The sequence below is a fragment of the Haematobia irritans genome, chromosome 4, assembly GCF_050003625.1.
Source record: "Haematobia irritans isolate KBUSLIRL chromosome 4, ASM5000362v1, whole genome shotgun sequence".
NCBI classification, from domain to species: Eukaryota; Metazoa; Arthropoda; class Insecta; order Diptera; family Muscidae; genus Haematobia; species Haematobia irritans.
In genome coordinates, this window is record NC_134400.1 from 53,921,602 (window position 1) to 53,943,833 (window position 22,232).

At 28.4% G+C, this 22,232-nt stretch overlaps 2 long non-coding RNA genes across 2 annotated transcripts; both read right to left on the bottom strand.

Annotated features, from left to right (window-relative positions):
• Window positions 1-497: 497 nt before the first annotated feature.
• Window positions 498-1,059, bottom strand: LOC142232814 (uncharacterized). The gene is made up of 2 exons (XR_012721216.1): window positions 829-1,059; window positions 498-761 (listed from the first exon to the last, which is right to left on the bottom strand). It is a non-coding gene; the product is annotated as an uncharacterized LOC142232814 (long non-coding RNA).
• Window positions 1,060-6,497: 5,438 nt separating this feature from the next.
• Window positions 6,498-7,292, bottom strand: LOC142236406 (uncharacterized). The gene is made up of 3 exons (XR_012722019.1): window positions 6,994-7,292; window positions 6,837-6,900; window positions 6,498-6,778 (listed from the first exon to the last, which is right to left on the bottom strand). It is a non-coding gene; the product is annotated as an uncharacterized LOC142236406 (long non-coding RNA).
• Window positions 7,293-22,232: the final 14,940 nt, after the last annotated feature.

A 22,232-nucleotide genomic window follows, 5' to 3' on the forward strand; every position in this document is an offset into this window, starting at 1 on the left:
ATAAAAACAACCCCACGCTCATGTATACACAACAAAACTTATGTAACATCATCTTTACATTAATCACATTCCACTATGCCGATAAAGATGTCTGTACTACACACAAAAAAAATTTTTTTGATTTCAATCACGAAAATCGCGGATTCAATCATTTTTTTAATTGAAATGTCTTCAATCACGAAAATGATAGTATCAATCACCCATTTTGATTGAAAACCAACACGATTTTCAATTAAAAATTTAATTGACTTTTGTAACGGAATCAATTAATTGTGTGATTGAATCAATTAAAAACGTGATTAATTTTTAACATAAAATTCAATCACAGTTTTAATTGAATCAATTAAAATTTTAATTAATTTCGAGACAAAAATCAATCAACTATTTGATTCATTCAATTAAATAATTAATTGAAATTGGCTATAAATTTCAATCAAAAAATTTATATATTGCGCCCCCAAAATCGTATTTAGTTTTATTTGAAATAAAAGAAAATATGTGTTTCTTATAAAACATATTTAATGTTTTATTATTTTTTTTAATTATGCAATAGACAAATAAATTTGGTTCTTGTCATTTGTGTTTTGTTCTAACATAACTTATACATACAATTACTATCAATAACAACTATAGGGTGAAAAAATAGACTATATAAATCATTATCTTCCTTATCATAATAACCATGCCAGCATTTTTCTTCTAATATGTAAATGTGCCTAGATTTCCAATAAATCAGCAGCCTGTAAGCTAAATTAGTTTTTCTGAAAGTAAACAGAATAATTCGAATTTAATTTTGTTCAATTAAATGTTAATTTTGCTAAAACTTACCTGCATAGAATATCAAGTTCAATTCTTAGTTCCAGGTTCCAGATTTATAATCTTCTTTTGCAGTTGTAGTCTTTTAGCATAAAAAGGTGTATTAAGGAGCTCGGTAATTAAATTTTAGTAAATTCCTTTCCAAAATTTCCACACATTGAAATCGTGTATTAAAACTTGAACCAATCAAAGACAAAAATAATGGAAAACAATGAAATATTTGGTATTATGTTTATGATACTTTGCAAATTCTGGAAATAGAAAAAATATAAATGGAAAATACATATTTTTATTATTTTCGGATATTTTTCATATTTTTAAATTCAAAAGAAAGAACTTTTTTACCATTACATAATTCAGCTCATTAGTTTATATATCAGATATACTGCTCTCTAATTGGGTTCAAACTGAAAAAGGCAGGTAAAACAAAAATTCAATCTAATGCCAACGCTACTTCGCAACTTCAAGACCCATACCAACAAACCCATACTGCTCTTGATTTTAAGAAAACTAGGAGTGAAAAAAATTATAATTTTAAAAGATCAATATGGTACCCACATTTTGATTGCAAACATATTCTTATATATTTGATAAAATGATGGAGTTGATTTATTGACCAATTTCACGAAATAAAATTGCTCACTAAAATAAATGAATAAAAAATATATTATTTTAGTTTGTTTAATGTAAACAGGCTTCAATGGAAAACGGTATTCACATTTCACAATATCTTACCTTCAATAAACGTAGATTGTTTTCCATTTTTACAATACCACAAACACAGGTAATTTCAAATGCGTTCTCTCATATATTTTTTCAAACCTTTACCACGTGGCCATTTGTTGTTGTACACTTTATTTATTTCAACCCTTTGCTATGATTTGTTGTTGCGTTCAAAATATTTATGTACACATTTTCAATGCAGCAGACAGAATGTCGCCAATCATGTTTTTCAATTTACGCGAAAAACAAAAACCCAACCGTTCGTTACGAGTTACTTCCACAGACTGATCTCTCCATCATACATTTTTTTATAAATACCCATTCTCTTGTTCTCTTTTCGCTCTTTCCATTGCTCAAAATTATTCAATTTCAATCACAAAGGTGATTGGATCAATCACATGTGTAATTGGAAACGGAAAAATTTTCAATCACGTTTGTAATTGAAAATTATTTCCGAATTGATTAACAAATTGATTGAATCAATTAATATTTTAATTGGAAACGTAACAAATATCAATCATTTTTTTAATTGGTTTTTATTCGGATTTGATTAAATAATTAATTGAATCAATTAACATATTAATTGAATCCGTTTCCAAATTCATTTAAATGTTTAATTGAAAAAATTTTGGTGATAATTTTTTGTGTGTATGCATTAGTTCATCGCATCTGCTGACAATTTACTCTAAGAATAATATTCGTAAAGGCACATCAGTTTACGATCAATGAAACGTTTAACTTAAAATTTGCAAAATTTTTAAGAAATGTTATCTACCATTTTTGACGAAAATGTCTATAAATTTAATTACATGTGAACTAAAAATATTTCATTGGGTAATTTTTTACCAACAATTATTAACTATAGGAATTGCCAGTAAGAAATTGCTATCCACTTTCAAGTTCATTTTTCGTAAAAAAATATTTTCTCATACAAAAAAATCTTATAGTAAATTGCACTTATTATTTACAAAATATTTTACATTTCACAAGTAGTTTTATAGCATGACAAACGAATTTTTAACTACCAGTTAAGAAATTTTTTAAGGAAATTTCCATCGTATTTTGTAGGCCATGAACTAAACGATTGCTACTTAGAATTTGTAAAATTTCCTTCCGAGTAGTTAATTTTCGTTGAAGATGCGAAAAATGAACTAAAATTCTGGAAAATTCTTGTAATAAATTAATGTAAAAATTTTCTTAAATTTACGAGACACTTTTTTTTCTGTGTAATTTAATTTTTATTATTCAATGTAAAAAATAAATATTCAATTTCAGAGTAACTCCAGATGAATTTGGAAAATTGTTTGTTACACCTCAGCGTATAGTTTAATCATAAATAGGTAAGTGTTCTTTTTCAATGTGGGTTTCTTTTAAAAAATAATATTATTTACGTATATTATTATTTGCTAATTATTATTATTATTTTTTTAAACAGTTTCATGTTTTTCATTGTTGTAAAAAATATTTAAATTAAGAGCAACCCCAGATGAATTCGGGCAATTTTTTATATTTCTCCTCAGCGTATAATTTAATAGAGGAGTGGTAAGTTTTCTTTTAAAAATTGGCTTTCTTTTCACTAGAATATTAACGTTTTTATTACCTTTTTATTATCAAAATTACAGGTTTTTAAACCTTATTTTAGTATTACTTTAATCAAATATTTTTGGAAACCAATTAAATATTTTTAATGTAAAAAACAAATATTTAATTTCAGAATAACAATTTGGAAACATTTTTATGAGTTGGTAAGCTTTCTTTAACATTCTTTTAACCAGAATATTTATTTTATTTATTTCTTTAATTAGATTTTTTGGAAACTAATTTAATTTTTTATTTAATGTAAAAAATAAATATTTAATTTCAGAGTAACCCCAAATGAATTTCGATAACTTTTTAACCTCAGCGTACAATGTAATAGAGAATTGGTAAGTTTTATATTAAAACTTTGGCTTTCTTTTAACAAGAATATTTATTGTATTATGTCCTTCACATCGATAACAACACAATTTTATGAGTTAATATAACATATTACTTAATTCATTATTTCTCTAATTGTTTCAGGTACAAACTTTATAAGTTTATCTAAGAAAAGTTGAATTCCTTACACCATTTAATAAAATGCCCCTAAATATGGTAAGTTACAAGCTAATTTAAAGAGCTAAAAAATTATATTTTATTACACGTTAATTTTTAACAATTTTCATTATTCCTTCCATTTTTTCAGCAAGATATGTGAAAAATATACTTACGATGAATAAAAAACTAAGGAAAAGTCAAAATGTCAAAACAGCGAGTTAAAATAAACTACTTTCTTGTTCCACGTGGTCATAATTTTTATTCACAAAAACATTGTATTAAGAACTTTCATCATAAGTTTTTATAATAAAGTACTTTTGCTTAAAGAAAGTTTAATTTTATTGTATGAAAATTTTCATATTAGTAAAACGGATTGTTGTTTCTTTAATTATTTAATTTCTCTGTACTGTGGAATGATTGATTTAAAAATAGTTTAGTCGTCGACATTTTAAAGAGACTGTTAACCACTTTTTCTTATCGGGTTTCCCAAAAAATAAGCAAGTAAACCAAAATAATACTGACTTTTTAACTTGGTAGGGGTATACAAATCTTATGGTGTTGTAAAAATAAACTAAAATACAATGTTATAGATTAACTAAAATTTAAGAGAATTATAAACTAAACAAGTTGAAAAAAATCTTAAGGGCTAAATCATGGTCAATATTACTACAGTTTAGTTCATTTTGCAATGGAAAAGGGTTCACTGTTTTTTCAGTGTGAAACAATGTTAAATTTTAGGCAACAACAACAAAAAATTACATTTTCCCCTTTATGGAAATTTATTTCGTGCTCTTAATTTCTTCTTAGTTTCATTTTCATTTTAATGTCAATACTTGTCGTATACGCGTTTGGTTCGAGTATTAAACTAATATGGTAAATGGTTTGATGTGCTCAGTAGCCAATCTCCCATCTTCCTCTTCTATAATCTTTGGTGTAAATGCTCAGGTTCGTCAACTTCATCATCATTATCCATAGGTAACATTAAAGAATCATCCTCTTCCATACGCACATTAAACTGTTTGCATATGTTATGCAATGCGCAACAAACATTAACAATTTTAACTACTTTTATTGGCGCATGTAGTATAGTGCCATTTGTAAGTATCTAAATCGACTTTTGTACTTTCTAAAAGTTCTTTCGACAATATTTCTTGCGGCACAATGGTTAAAAGGTATGGTTCTAAGCCGTATCCTGAATCTCCCAAAAGCCAGCTTTTTTTTGTACACTGAAAAAAAAGCATGCCCGGTTCCAAAGATTTTATTTTTAGTTTAACAATTTTGGTATTGATTCCGAGCCAAAGAAGCGGAGGATACAAGTAAGGACACTTTTAAGACACAATTATCTTTTAAATTTGGTTTTGTGTACTGGCTTCTAGGAAGCAAATTTTAATTTTCCGTTTTTCAGCTTTTTGTCTTCATATGCTATCAAAGTCCTTTAAAAACGAGTTAATGACAACTTTATTTTCCAAATTCAGACTCGACTCGAAATTATGCTATGTTTCAAGTAAAAACGTCTTTAAAATAAAGTGTTGAAAAACATGTCCTATATTCGAACGATGTTTTGCTTTGTAGTGAAGATACAAAAAGATAACAAATTTAAAGACAATTTCATGAATTTTAAAGAATTTTTATGAATTATTAAAGTCAAGTTGACCTTAGCCCAAAAATTTTTTCTTTCATGTTATGATACCCATTTTTAAGTCAAATCACTTAATTATAAGGACAATACGACTTCATTGAAAAGTTTATCGACTTTTGGACAAGGAAAAAATCTTTATATTGGAGAAATGCATCTTCTCTGCTAAGCAAAATTTGCATTCGTATTTTAAAGACATGAAATCTTTGACCTAACGACAATTTTTTTTCAGTGTACGATTATACATTTGAGCGTAATAATTTTTGAAACCACTCAAATTCCAAAATGATAGAGTCATGACACGAACCAGACCTACACACAAAAATTTTTTTTTTGATTTCAATCACGAAAATCGCGGATTCAATCATTTTTTTAATTGAAATGTCTTCAATCACGAAAATGATAGTATCAATCACCCATTTTGATTGAAAACCAACACGATTTTCAATTAAAAATTTAATTGACTTTTGTCACGGAATCAATTAATTGTGTGATTGAATCAATTAAAAGCGTGATTGATTTTTAACATAAAATTCAATCACAGTTTTAATTGAATCAATTAAAATTTTAATTAATTTCGCGACAAAAATCAATCAACTATTTGATTCATTCAATTAAATAATTAATTGAAATTGGCTATAAATTTCAATCAAAAAATTTATATATTGCGACCCCAAAATCGTATTTAATTTTATTTGAAATAAAAGAAAATATGTGTTTCTTATAAAACATATTTAATATTTTATTATTTTTTGAATTATGCAATAAACAAATAAATTTGGTTCTTGTCATTTGTGGTTTGTTCTAATATAACTTACAAATACAATTACATAAATTATATAAATCATTATCTTCCTTATAATAATAACCATGTTAGCATGGTCCTTCTAATATGTAGATGCGCCTAGATTTCCAATAAATCAGCAGCCTGTAAGCTAAATTAGTTTTTCTGAAAGTAGACAGAATAATTCGAATTTAATTTTGTTAAATTAAAAGTTAATTTTGTTAAACATTACCTGCATAGAATATCAAGTTCAATTCTTAGTTCCAGGTTGCAGATTTATAATCTTCTTTTGCAGTTGTAGTCTTTTAGCATAAAAAGGTGTATTAAGGAGCTCGATAATTTAATTTTAGTAACAATTCCTTTCCAAAATTTCCGCACATTGAAATCGTCTATTAAAATTTGAACCAATCATAGACAAAAATAATGGGAAAGCAATGTAATATTTGGTATTATATTGACGATACTTTGCAAATTCTAAAAATAGAAATCTAAAAATAGAAAAAATGGGAAATACATATTTTTATTATTTTCGGATATTTTTCATATTTTTAAATCCAAAAGAAAGAACTTTTTTACCATTACATAATTCAGCTCATTAGTTTATATATCAGATATACTGCTCTCTACTTGGGTTCAAACTGAAAAAGGCAGGTAAAACAAAAATACAATTTAATGCCAACGCCACTTCGCAACTTCAAGGTGAATCTTCCAACAAACCCATACCGCTCTTGGTTTTAAGAAAACTAGGAGTGAAAAAAGATCAATACGGTACCCACTTTTTTGTTGCAAACATATTCTTACATATTTGATAAAATGATGGAGTTGATGGGATTGATTGGTCAATTTCACGAAATAAAATTGGTTACTAAAAGAAATGAATAAAAAATATATTATTTTAGTCCGTTTAATGTAAACAGGCTTCAATGGAAAACGGTATTCACATTTCACAATTTCTTACCTTCAATAAACGTAGATTGTTTTCCATTTTTACAATACCACAAAACACAAACACAGGTAATTTCAAATGCGTTCTGTCATATATCTTTTTCAAACCTTTACCACCTGTCCGTTTGTTGTTGCACACTTTATTTATTTCAACCCTTTGCTATGATTTGTTGTTGCGTTCAAAATATTTATGCACACATTTTGAATGCAGCAGACAGAATGTCGCCAATCATGTTTTTGAATTTACGCGAAAAACAAAAACCCAACCGTTCGTTACGAGTTACTTCCACAGACTGATCTCTCCATCATACATTGTTGAATAAATACCCATTCTCTTGTTCTCTTTTCGCTCTTTCCATTGCTCAAAATTATTCAGTTTCAATCACAAAGGTGATTGGATCAATCACATGTGTAATTGGAAACGGAAAAAATTTCAATCACGTTTGTAATTGAAAATTATTTCCGAATTGATTAACAAATTGATTGAATCAATTAATATTTTAATTGGAAACGTAACAAATATCAGTCATTTTTTTAATTGGTTTTTATTCGGATTTGATTAAATAATTAATTGAATCAATTAACATATTAATTGAATCCGTTTCCAAATTCAATTAACTGTTTAATTGAAAAAATTTTGGTGATAATTTTTTGTGTGTACTAGCATCCACGACTCTTATTCTCATTTGGTAGTCACAGACCTAAATTTAATCGAAATTGTCAATTAAAGCCAATCAAAGTTTAGTATGAATACTTACGAGCATTACATTTGGGCTGAAGTAGCCCTTTCTGTTGTAGTATAATGCTTCCTGTTCACAAGGCTTTACCATACGAACGTGTGTGCCGTCTATGCAGTCGACTACGCCGGGTATAGCATATTTTTGAAAGAAATATAACTTTGATGCATTTATTTCTTCAGAACTCATATCCATTTTAATCCACGGTGGACATATGTGATCCTCTATGGCATTTACAACTTTCCACAATATTTTACAAAAGGTAGTTCTTCCAATGTTTAGATACATATCATTGGCTATGACTCCTTGAAAAGACCCAACTGACCAAAAAAGACCAAAAACCTTAAATAGGCCGCCACTTGAATTGGAGCTGGTATGAACCAATGCCCAAGATATGGAGAAATTGTGTCAAGAATAAGCGAAAATCCTTCCTTATTCAAACGGAAAAAAGCCACAAAACTAAAAAATTAAAGAAGTTAGCCGAGTAAATGTTATAAAGTCATCTTACCATAAATTTGGAATATCCATTGGATTTGTAACATCGCGCAATCGGCGCCTTTGAATCCGTATTTCAGAAAATGAGTTTCTTCGTATACCATTAACCAAAACAAGTAAGTAAAGCCGACTATATTATACCCGACTATATTATACCCTTCACCATTATGTAGACCAAAATTTGTGTTACCACCATTAGCGTAGCTAGACAATTTCCCTACGGGGGCTATAGCCCCCCTAGCTAAAAATTAACAGACTGAAGTTATAGGTTCAATTAATGTTTTATTTTATAAAAATGAATAAAAAATCAGACTTTAACATAACTAGACAATTAATTTATAATAGAGCAATAAAAAGTAGTTGCACATTGTTTCCAGCAAAAAAAATAAAAGCACATCTTTCCATTCTAGAAAATTCGATAATTTTTGAAAATATTTAGTCGAGGTCAAACGTTTCAGACAAATGTTAGAATACATTAAAAATAAAAATTAAGTATATAAAAATTATTTATTTGGGAAAATATCACAAAATTTTTTCATTCACATTGAAAACACGGAATACGTATCACACCTAAAGAAGTGATGCAAATTCAGTGCAACGGCTGTTGAAATGGTGGACATCCTATGACATGCCTATCTTAAATTCATTGCTTCTGCGCCAATTTTGCACCACTTCCGGATCCAAAAAGAACATTTTCACTACTTTTTTGGCAACGCTGTTTTTGCAGCGTTATTAAGAATTCTTTTATGAAATAATAGTTTTAATATCAATTACTATTTTTTAATTAAAAATCAGACAAAATAATAAAGGAGCTTCAGTTATTAAACTAAACATAAGTTTAGGAAATAGTGAACATTGTTTGTGAGGTATCAATGGTATAGGTTTGGGGAAAACCGCATTTCCATATTTAAGAACATTAAGGGGTACATGGGAGTTTTATCAGAATCTGAACAGAAATGACTGATATTAGGAGCAAAGTTGAACCTACAGAGATAGCATGCTACCAATATTGAGTCCATTATTAAACAAAATTATTATACCCTATACTATATTAAGTTATTTATCCAATGTGTGGTTTAGGGCATAAAAAGAGGAAATCGCTCAATTAGAAAATTGCTTATATTCTAACAAGTGTGTTTCCTTAAGTTTTGAAAGGATTGAATACTTCTTAGTTCGAATGAACTAAAATACTTTTCTATGCTAAGTGTTATTCGTATGTATGATAAGCTTTCTATAATAAAGGAAGTCAGAATTATCATTATACCATTCACCACTACACAGAAAAAAGTGTCTCGTAAATTTAAGAAGATTTTTACAATAATTTATTACAAGAATTTTCCAGATTTTTTCGTATCTTCAACGAAAATTAACTACTCGAAAGGAAATTTTACAAATTCTAAGTAGCAATCGTCATGGCCTACAAAATACGATGGAAATTTCCTTAAAAAAATTCTTAACTGGTAGTATAAAATTCGTTTGTCATGCTATTAAACTACTTGTGAAATGTAAAGTATTTTCTAAATAATAAGTGCCATTTACTATAAGATTTTTTTGTATGAGAAAATATTTTTTTACGAAAAATGAACTTGAAAGTGGATAGCAATTTCTTACTGACAATTCCTATAGTTAATAATTGTTGGTAAAAAATTACCCAATGAAATATTTTTAGTTCACATGTAATTAAATTTATAGACATTTTCGTCAAAAATGGTAGATAACATTTCATGAAAATTTTGCAAATTTTAAGTTAAACGTTTCATCGTTCATAAACTGGTGTGCCTTTACGAATATTATTCTTATAGTAAATTGTCAGCAGATGCGATGAACTAATGCATAGTACAGAGATCTTTATCGGCATAGTGGAATGTGATTAATGTAAAGATGATGTTACATAAGTTTTGTTGTGTATACATGAGCGTGGGGTTGTTTTTATTTTTGTTCATTTAGTGGTTTGTGTGTGTGTTTGTTATTCGCGGATGGTTTATTTGGCTGGATGAGGTGTTGTTTTCAATAAAGGCACATGTGTTTTTGTTGTTGTAGGAATGTTTTGGCTTTGCTTGGTTTTGTTTTTTTTTGGAACCAGTTTAATGTTTTTCTTTGTTGTAAAAACAATATTTAATTTCAGAGCAACTCCAGATGGATTCGAACAAATTAAAAAAATAGAGAATTGGTAAGTTTTGTTTTAAAAATTGGCTTTATTTCAACTAGAATATTTTGTGACCTTTTTATCATCAAAATTACAGGTTTTTATAATACCTTATTTTAGTATTTCTTTAATCAAATTTTTTGGAAACCAATGTAATATTTTTAATGTAAAAACAAATATTTAATTTCAGAATAAACCCTTAAAAATTCGGACAAATTTTTAGTACTCCTTTGCTTGTAATTTAATAGTGAATTGGTAAGGATTCTTTAACTTTCTTTTAACCCTGGACAGTCATCCATTAGCGTAGCTAGACAACTTTCCTAGGGGGGGCTATAGCCCCCCTAGCTAAAACTTTATAGACCGAACTTATAGATTCAACTAATGTTTTATTTCATAAAATTGAATAAAAAATAGACATCAAAATAACTCGAGAATCAATTTATACACCCAGAAAAAAGTGCCTTCGAAACTAAAGGAAAAAATTTTCATCAATATAGTTTATCCATTTTATTTCCATTAAGGTAAATTTTTGTGAAAAATAGTAAAATTTACTCGTTTCAGTAAAAAAATCCTAAACTGTAAGCAGTTAGGAATAGTTCATTAACTAGAATAAGGCATGGAATTTTACTCATACTATTTTCTTCGCTGGGTATAAGAATTTACTACTGAAAAAGAAAATTTTATTCACCGATAACAAAGCATTCGTAAAAATAAACAAAAACCGAACTAAAACCAAGTTTCCTCAAAATTAGTAAAATTTCTTATAAAATGATAATTGCGACTTCCTTTATAATAGAAAGTTTTTCATACATACGAACAACACTTGGCATAGAAAAATATTTTAGTTCATTCGTACTAAGAAGTATGCAATCCTTTCAAAACTTAAGGAAACACACTTGTTAGAATATAGGAAATTTTCCTAAATTTCTATTGTCTACACTGTTAGAAAAATATGTTTTTCATATGTTCCAATATAAACAAAATGTGTTTCGCGCACAATTTTAAAACACAATATATTTAAGTGCAAACATGTAATGTTCCTAAACTAACACTAAATGTTTGGGACATCTATTTTAATATGTTAGAATATATTATGTTTGGGGCATAAATGTTTCATAAAAATCATATGTGTGAATGCAAACATACATAAATTTACAAATTTCGACTAAACATACATATGTTGTGATATTTTATCCAAAGCGACAGAGAGAGTATAGAGAAAGAAATAGAGATGGAAACCGGGAGAGTTGACGAAAGATATCAACATAACACAGCGAAAGAATCAAAAGAGAACAATTTCTGTGAAACTGCTTGTATGTTTTTTTGGAAAACTGTTTTATGATAAGGCCAAAAATTTGATATGCTTAAGTCTAAATATTATTTAATTTGAATAAAGAGAATAGACATTCGGAACCAAGAGAATAGACATTTGAAAAACAAACAGCATATGTTTTCGCCTTGAGAGCAGCATTTTATGTATGTGTGGACATGTGTTTTGTTTATCATTTTGGCATTATAGACACAATTTTTTTCTTGGTTCGTTAAAATAAATCAGGGGTCTTCATAAAAATAACGTAAGGGCACTATACTCTTTTTAGAGTTGGGACAGTAAAATGAAATAAGGAGGAAATAGTGAAAAATTACACAGTAAAATGTATAAAAACAAAGTTTAGTTCCTCTTTATTAATAAGTAGTCCACGAGGAGTTGACGGACACCTTCAAATATAAAAGCGGGCATTAAGTTCGAGTTTTGCAGCTAAAACAATTTAAAAAGTTTATTTTCTTTAAAATTAATTATTAAAGAAAAATAAAAGGCATTTTAGAGCGATGGTGTTAAATGCTAGTAAAAAACTGTTCACGCCAGTTTTTTGTTACAAAATTGTTATTTTTGCAAAAAAAAAAATAATATTTTATCCAAAAATCAGTCAATTTCGTTTATATTAATATATTATTGACTATAAATCTTTAATAACCCACATTTCGAAGTTTCATTATAAAAATTTAAGTATAAATACAAATGTTATTTTTTGGGCTCAAAATGCTTCCAAACATATAATATGTTCACATAAAACAAACATATTAACGTTTCGGCAGTATTCCATAATATATGTGCTTCCTGCAAAATATGTTTGGAACATATGTTAAAGAAACGATTTTTTTTGAGGGTGTACCTGTAATCGATACCTGTCATCGTAATCGATGTGTTTGCGCGTGGGTGTAATCGATATATTTGCGCGTCGGTTGTTTTTTAGTTGGAATCGCGTTGTTTCGGAGAGATTGTTAAAAAATAATATGGTAAAATAATATAATAAATAACAAATAAAATATATAAAATATTTGTTATTTTAAATTAGTGAGAAAAATTTTCTTGTTGTTAATTTTTTTTTTTTTTTTTTTTTTTTTTTTGTTTTTTTTGGTACGACCTTCTTATTCTTTATTTTTGGTTATTTTTAGATCTGTTCTAAAATGGGCTTTCAAGGTCTCTCAATATGCAAATAAAAAGACTTTATTTCATATTTACATCCGACGTTTCGTTGGTGATTTCCAACTTCTTCTGGGATGAATTTTTTATTGAAATCTGGCAACCATATTGTAAACAAAAAAAAAAAAAAAAATATAACATACAATTACTTCTATGTAGCGTATCATAAGCTAAACTCTAAACTTACATTTAGTCTTTTGTCATATTTTTTAAAATTAATTTTAAATTGTAAAAAGTAACGGCACAGGAACACCACGACATTAAACAAATATTTAAAATTTTGGTTTTTTTTTTAATAAATCTATCAATGTTCGTGATAGTGTATAAAGAAAGAAAACACCAGCAGAATAACAACCCTTTCATTTGTCTTCATATTGGAATCTTCAATTATCAGGTAATATTCAGTGACGCTAACCTTTTGCAACAAAAATGTTTTATGATTTTTTATATTTGTAGGTATTGAAATTGTAAAAGGAGGACAAAATCGTTAGGCAGCAACTTATTAAAAGTGAAAAGTACAAGAAGAAGAAAAAGTGCGTTTTACAGTTGATAATATCACACGGAAATTGGAAATAGTGGAATAATAAACTAATATTTCAAAGAGATGCGATGCTGTTGATTCTTAATAAATATATTCAATATATTAATAAAACATGTCTTTTATTGAAGATAAAATTGCTTATAGAAATAAATAAAATTGTATTTAAAAACGAAGGTAAGCAGTTCTAATTATGAAGTAAAAGTTTTACCACAAATGTGTAAGATTTGTCGAAATGAATGAAAAAATTTCAATAAAATCATTCCATATATGAATTCAAATTAGTTAAATTTTTTCATTCTGTAGTATAGTGGTATATAAATATAGGAAAATGTTAACTAATATATGGAATGCATTATTCCTAATTTCTACGAAAATCACATCGTTCAAACAAATAAAAATGTCTTTGGCGCTATACGAAGTTCAACTTTCTTCACAATGAGTTCACTTTAACTTAAAGAAGGGGTCATTTTTTTCTGGGTGTAATAAAGCAACTAAAAGTTCCCTACGGGAAATTGGTGCAAATTGCCACTGACGGACCTATCACAGAACTGGTACCTGTGCTCCAGTTAGTTGCAATTTTCACATTTAGTGAAATAAAATTATCAGAATAACCTTTTGTTCGACATATTTCAAAAAAAAAAATTTTAATTTCGGGTTCGATTAGGAGTCCAAATTGAAAGAGATTTCTAAGAGTTTGTCCGAGACTGATTCCTGTGGACCTGTTTATGGGTTGCTCCTGCTAAATTGTCCCAGGACGTGTCCTTTGGGTTGAGTCCAAGACGCGTCCTAAAATGTAAGTTTACTCCGTCAATGGCAAACCCATGTTACGGTGGACGGTCCCTTCCATACGTTTTGATCAGAATTGGGACTGGTCCATACACACCAGGGACTAGTCCTGTACCAGTTCTGTGGTTGATCCATTTCCCGTAGGGTAGTTCCACACTTTTCCCAGCAAAAAATTGGGAGTTGTTCTAAAGGCACAACTTTAAAAGCACTTCCAAAAATGTCCTCACAAAGAAGTTAACTATTTTACTTCATTTTTTTATATTTTAATGCGTAATTTTTTGTTTTCTTTTTTCAAATAGTTTAAAAAAAGGGTAAGAATAAATAAAATGGTACAAATTATTCAAATTTTGCCTCAAAAATGCTAAATCCATTATAGAAAAATCGATAATATTTGAAAAAACGTTTCAAACAAGCGTTAGAATGTATTAAAAATCATAAAAAAGTATAAAAATTATTTATTTAGGAAAATATCACAAAATTTTTAATTCACATTCAAAACACTGAATTCAGATCACACCTTAAGAAGTGATGCAAATTCATGGCAACGGTTGTTGAAACGGTGGACATTCGTTCTATGACAAGTTCATATTACATTCATCGCTTCTCCGCCAATTTTGTACCAATTCCAGACCCAAAAAGAACATGTTCACTTCTTTTTTGGCGACGCTTTTTTGCAGCATTATTAAGATATTAATTTATGAAAGAATAGTTTTAATATCAATTACTATTTTTTATTCAACTAAATCATAAGTTCAACCACAGCTTTATTTCATAAATATCAGACTTCTACCACAACCCAAGTAATTCGTTTGTGCATGAAAGTCTTTAGTGGAACTTTGTGCGTTGTACGAGTATATACTTGTTTAATTTTTATAAAAATGTAAAATCGTAAATAGGTTTTCAAATTCTGGGGGGGCTAAAATTTTTCTGGGGGGGTCTAAGCCCCATCCCCAGAGGCCTTCCTACGCTTATGCAGTCATCCTTATTTTTTGTACATTAACGTCATCCTTCGTCATTTTGAATACGGCTCATTTCAAGACGCTATAATTTTCACCGTGAGCGAAAAAGTGAACCAAAATTGAATTTATTTTCTTATTCAATTTGGTTTTAATTAGTATAAAACAAAAATTGATAAAACGGTCAAAATTTACCATTACCCAATAGACTAAAATGCAGTTTAAATCGAAAATGAAATTACGTGTCGCAATTTTGACAAATGATGACTGTCTAGGGTTAACCAGAATATTTGGTTTTTTATGCATATTATTATTTTTTTTTTCATTAGATTTTTTGGAAACATATTTAATAATTTTATTTTATGTAAAAAATAAATATTAAATTTCAAAGTAACTCAAATAAATTTGGACAACTTTTTATATTTCCCCTCAGCGTACAATTTAATAGAGAATTGGTAAATTTTATATTAAAACTTTGTCTTTCTTTCAACTTTATTTTATTATATCCTTCACATCGATAACAACACAGTTTTATAAGTTTATGTAGAATACTTCATTATTTCTCTAATTGTTTCAGGTACAAATTTTATGAGATACGTTTTCCAAAGAAATTCAACTTTCTTACACCATTTGATAAAATGGCCCAAATATGGTAAGTTACAAGCTAAAATAAAGAATTAAAAAGTTATATTTCATTACATGGTGTTAATTTTTAACAATTCTCATTATTGCTTCCATTTTTTTCCAGCAAGATATGTGAAAAAATTACCTACGATGAATATAAAAAGGATAAGTCAAAATGTCCAAACATCGAGTTCAAATGAACTACTCTTTGTTCCACGTGGTCATAATTGTTAATTCACAAAAGACATTGTATTAAGAACTTTCATCATAAGTTTTTATAATAAAGTACTTTTGCTTAAAGAAAGTTTAATTTTAATGTAAGAAAATTTTCATAATAGGAAAACGGTTTGTTGTTCCTTTAATTATTTAATTTCTCTGTACTGTGGAATGATGGATTTAAAAATAGTTTAGTTGTCGACATTTTAAAGAGACTGTTAACCAATTTTTATTATCGGGTTTCCCACAAAATAAGCAAGTAAACCATAATAATACTGACTTTTTAACTTGGTAGGGGTATATAAATCTTATGGTGTTGTAAGAATGAACTAAAATACAATGTTATAGATGAACTAAAATTTAAGAGAATTATAAACTAGACAAGTTGAAAAAAATCTTAAGGGCTAAATCATGGTCAATATTACTACAGTTTAGTTCATTTTGCAATGAAAAAGGGTTCACTGTTTTTTCAGTGTACTGTGGTACAGGGTATAATAAGTTTGTGCATTTGTAACGCCAAGAAGTAGTAATCATAGACCAACCTTTTAGAGTACGGATTGGCTTAGAATTAAATTCTGAGTTGATTTAGCAACGTCCGTCTGTCTGTCTGTTCCATAGAGAGTACTACAGTTAGTGTGCAAAAAGTTCTTGAGAAATTGTATAAAAAATGTCCAAATAATTACAATATTTTACGCACACAACTACATAGTATGTGCATAACGTTTAATAAATAATTTTAAAAGAAGTTGTAGAGTAGATAATTTTTATCATGAAATGCTGTTAGCATTTCATATCATATTTCGGAATTAAGACGTAAACAAAACGATTCACAAGCATGTTAGCATCAATCAGTCAACGTAACCGGCATAAAAACAGGATTGCTTGCATTAAGTGTTGCAAACTTCACACTAGACTACATGGTATTTGTGTTATAGTTTATTATTTCGTTTACAAGGCACCAAAAGCATTTTCCTCCGAGTATGCTTTGTTTTATCTCATTTATCCCAATTGAAAATAAAAAAGCGTTTGGAGTTCATTTAATCTCTTTCTCTCTCTCGAGGTTGTCGAGTTGCTAAAAAGTTTATGAAGTTGCTACACGGACAAAAAATATTGTTATACCCTGCGCCACACTGTGTAACAGGGTATTATAAGTTAGTGCATATGTTTGCAACACCAAGAAGGAGACGAGATAGACACATGGTGTCTTTGGCAAAAATGCTCAGGGTGGGCTCCTGAGTCGATATAGACATGTCCGTCTGTCCGTGAACACATGTTTGTAATCAAAGTCTAGGTGGCAGTTTTAGACCAATCGACTTCAAATTTGGCACAAGTATGTGTTTTGGCCCAGAATAGAACCCTATTGATTTTGGAAGAAATCGGTTCAGATTTAGATATAGCTCCCATATATATTTCGCCCGATATGGACTTATATGGCCCCAGAAGCCAGAGTTTTACCCCAATTTGCTTAAAATTTTGCACAAAAAGAACAATTTGTACTATAGTCAAGTGTGCCAAATTTTATTGAAATCGGTTCAGATTTAGATATAGCTCCCATATATATCTTTCGCCCGATATGGACTTATATGGCCCCAGAAGCCAGAGTTTTACCCTAATTTGCTTAAAACTTTGCACAAGAAGAACAATTAGTACTATAGTCAAGTGTGCCAAATTTTATTGAAATCGGTTCAGATTTAGATATAGCTCCCATATATATCTTTCGCACGATATGGACTAATACGGTCCCAGAAGCCAGATATTTACACCAATTTGGTTGAAATTTTGCACTAGAAGTACAATTAGTAGTGTAGTCAAGTGTGCCAAATTTTATTGAAATCGGTTCAGATTTAGATATAGCTGCCATATATATCGTTCACCCGATTTACACTCATATGACCACAGTGGCCAATCTTTTACTCCGATTTAATTGAAACTTTGCACAGGAAGTAGAATTAGCATTGTAGCTATGCGTGCCAAATTTGGTTGCAATCGGTTCAGATTTAGATATATCTCCCATATATAGCTTTCGCCCGATTTACACTCATATGACCACAGAGGCCAATTTTTAACTCCGATTTAGTTGAAATTTTGCACAGGGAGTAAAAATAGCATTGTAGCTATGCGTGCCAAATTTGGTTGAAATCGTTTCAGATTTAGATATAGCTCCCATAGTATAAATTTTCTTTTCGACAAAACACCAACATTTTTCTTGTAAAATCGACACTGCTTAGTCGAAAAGTTGTAAAAATGACTCTAATTTTCCTAAATTTCTAATACATACACTGAAAAAACAGTGAACCCTTTTCCATTGCAAAATGAACTAAACTGTAGTAATATTGACCATGATTTAGCCCTTAAGATTTTTATCAACTTGTCTAGTTTATAATTCTCTTAAATTTTAGTTAATCTATAACATTGTATTTTAGTTCATTTTTACAACACCATAAGATTTATATACCCCTACCAAGTTAAAAAGTCACTATTATTTTGGTTTAACTGCTTATTTTTTGTGAAACCCGATAATAAAAAGTGGTTAACAGTCTCCTTAAAATGTCGACGACTAAACTATTTTTAAATCAATCATTCCACAGTACAGAGAAATTAAATAATTAAAGGAACAACAACCCGTTTTACTATTATGAAAATTTTCATACATTAAAATTCAACTTTCTTTAAGCAAAAGTAATTTATTATAAAAACTTATGATGAGAGTTCTTAATACAATGTTTTTGTGAATAAAAATTATGACCACGTGGAACAAGAAAGTAGTTTATTTTAACTCGCTATTTGGACATTTTGACTTTTCCTTAGTTTTTTATTCATCGTTAGTATATTCACATATCTTGCTGAAAAAAATGGAAGGAATAATGAAAATTGTTAAAAATTAACATGTAATAAAATATAATTTTTAATCTCTTTAAATTAGCTTGTAACTTACCATATTTGGGGGCATTTTATTAAATGGTGTAAGGAATTCAACTTTTCTTAGATAAACGTACCTCATAAAGTTTGTACCTGAAACAATTAGAGAAATAATGAATTAAGTAATATATTAACTCATAAAACTGTGTTGTTATCGATGTGAAGGACATAATACAATAAATATTCTTGTCAAAGGAAAGCCAAAGTTTTAATATAACTTACCAATTCTCTATTAAATTGTACGCTGAGGTTAAAAAGTTATCGAAATTCATTTGGGGATACTCTGAAATTAAATATTTATTTTTTACATTAAATAGAAAACATTAAATTGGTTTCCAAAAAATCTAATTAAAGAAATAATATGCATAAAAAAAACTAAATATTCTGGTTAAAAGAATGTTAAAGAAAGCTTACCAATTCATAAAAATGTTTCTAAATTGTTATTCTGAAATTAAATATTTGTTTTTTACAATAAAAATATTAAATTTGTTCCCAAAAATATTTGATTATTGTAATACTAAAATAAGGTATTAAAAACATGTAATTTTGATAATAAAAAGGTCATAAAAATTTAAATATTCTAGTGAAAAGAAAGCCAAATTTTAAAAGAAAACTTACCACTTCTCTATTAAAGTATACGCTGAGGAGGAATATAAAAATATGCCCGAATCCATCTTGGGGTTGCTCTGAAATTAAATAGTTTTTTACAACAAAGAAAAACATTAAACTAGTTAAAAAAAAAATAATAATAATTAGCAAATAATGATATAAATAAAAAATATCTTTTTTAAAAGAAAACCACATTTTAAAAAGAATACTTACCAATTTATGATTAAACTATATGCTGAGGTGTAACAAAAATTTTCCAAAAATATTTGATTAATGTAATACTAAAATAAGGTATTAAAACCTGTAATTTTTGACAATAAAAATGTCATTAAAACGTAAATATTCTAGTGAGAAGAAGGCCAATTTTTAAAAGAAAACTTACCACTTCTCTATTAAATTATACGCTGAGGAGATATATAAAAATTTGCCCGAATCCATCTGGGGTTGCTCTTAACATAGATATTTTTTACAACAAAGAAAAACATGAAACTTGTTAAAAAAAATAATAATAATAATTAGCAAATAATAATATACATAAAGAATATTATTTTTTAAAAGAAACCCACATTGAAAAAGAACTCTTACCTATTTATCATTAAACTATACGCTGAGGTGTAACAAACAATTTTCCAAATCCATCTGGAGTTACTCTGAAATTGAATATTTATTTTTTACATTGAATAATAAAAATTAAATTAGATAAAACAATTTCAATATTCTTTCCATTTCAGCATTTTTTCCTAAATATTGAACATTCTTAATAACTTTTTTCTAAGATACCGATCATCACTTCGCCATCGTACATCTCATCGCTAAAATATTAATAACTTTCATTTCAAAGTTTTAATAAACAAACACAAATATATGGCTAAAAAAAACCAAAATAGCCCATACCTTTATATTCCCTTGTTACATACTTGCTAAAACGATGCAACAGCCCACGCCAACGCCAACTATATAACTGAAGCATGCCAAACAAAACCAAGCAAAACCAAAACATTCCTACAACAACAAAAACACATGTGCCTTCATTGAAAACAACACCTCATCCAGACAAATAAACCATTCGCCAATAATAAACACACACACAAACCACTGAAAGAACAAAAACAACCCCTCGCTCAGATATACACAACATCCCCATCACTCGCTACCCTTTCTCATTATTGCATTGCATGCTCTCACTCTCAAAAAAAATTCAAGTAGCATCATCTTTACATTAAACATATTCCACTTTGACGAGAAAGATCTCTGTACTATGCATTAGTTCATCGCATCTGTCCACAATTTACTCTAAAAACAATACTCTTAAATGCATATCAGTATAAGAACGATGAAACGTTTAACTTAAAATTAGCAAAAACTTCATGAAATGATATCTACCCATTTTTGACGAAAATGTCTATAAATTTAATTACATGTGAACTAAAAATATTTCATTGGGAAATTTTTTACCAACAATTATTAATCATAGGAATTGTCAGTAAGAAATTGCTATCCACTTTCAAGTTCATTTTTCGTAAAAAAATATTTTCTCATACAAAAAAATCTTATGGTAAATTGCACTTATTATTTAGAAAATACTTTACATTTCACAAGTAGTTTTATAGCATGACAAACGCATTTTTAACTACCATTTAAGAAATTTTTTAAGGAAATTTCCATCGTATTTTGTAGGCCATGACGATTGCTACTTAGAATTTGTAAAATTTCCTTTCGAGTAGTTAATTTTCGTTGAAGATACGAAAAATGAACTAAAATTCTGGAAAATTATTGTAATAAATTATTGTAAAAATCTTCTTAAATTTACGAGACACTTTTTTTTTTGTGTATATATCGAGCGATAAATCATAAGTAAACTTTTGCGAAGTTTCCTTAAAATTGCTTCAGATTTAAATGTTTCCCATATTTATACCCTTCACCACTACTGTGGTACAGGGCAGGGATCCGGAACGGAGCGGGAGGGGAGCGGGAGCGGAAGCGGCATTTCTAAAATCCGGAGCGGAGCGGTTTCCAAATGAAAAACCGCTCCGCTCCGAATAAAATCCCAGCAAAAAAGCGTCGCCAAAAATGTAATGAAAATGTTCTTTTTGGATCTGGAAGTGGTGCAAAATTGACGCAGAAGCGATGAATTTAACATGGGCTTGTCATAGGACGGAAGTCCTCCATTTCAACAACCGTTGCACTGAATTTGCATCACTTCTTTAGGTGTGATCCGAATTCAATGTTTTGGATGTAAATTAAAAAATTCTGTGATATTTTGTCAAATAAATAATTTTTATAATTTTTTATAATTTTTAATGGATTCTAACGCTTCTCAGAAACGTTTGACCTCAAATATTTTCAAAAATTCACAATTTTTTCAAATTGGATTTATCATTTTTGTCGACAAAATGTAAATGATTTCTCCATTTTATGAATTTTTACTCTGTTTTTAACCTATTTGAAACAAAAAAGTTAAAATTGCCCCTTAAAAGTATGAAAAAAACAAGTTATAAAAAATTGAATTAAAAGAACTTCCTGGGTAGTTCAAATAAAGAACATCATTGGGGGTGCATCTTCTGGAAGTGCTTTTAAAGTTGTTCTTTTGGAAGAACTTCCAAATTTTTTTGCTGGGATATTACTTGAATGAAATGTGTAACTTTGAAATTACACTGTGTAGGTAATTTCAAATATAGCTAGTACTTAGCGTAGTGTGAGTAAACGTTTAAAATGTACGATATGTATTTTTGTACGTACGT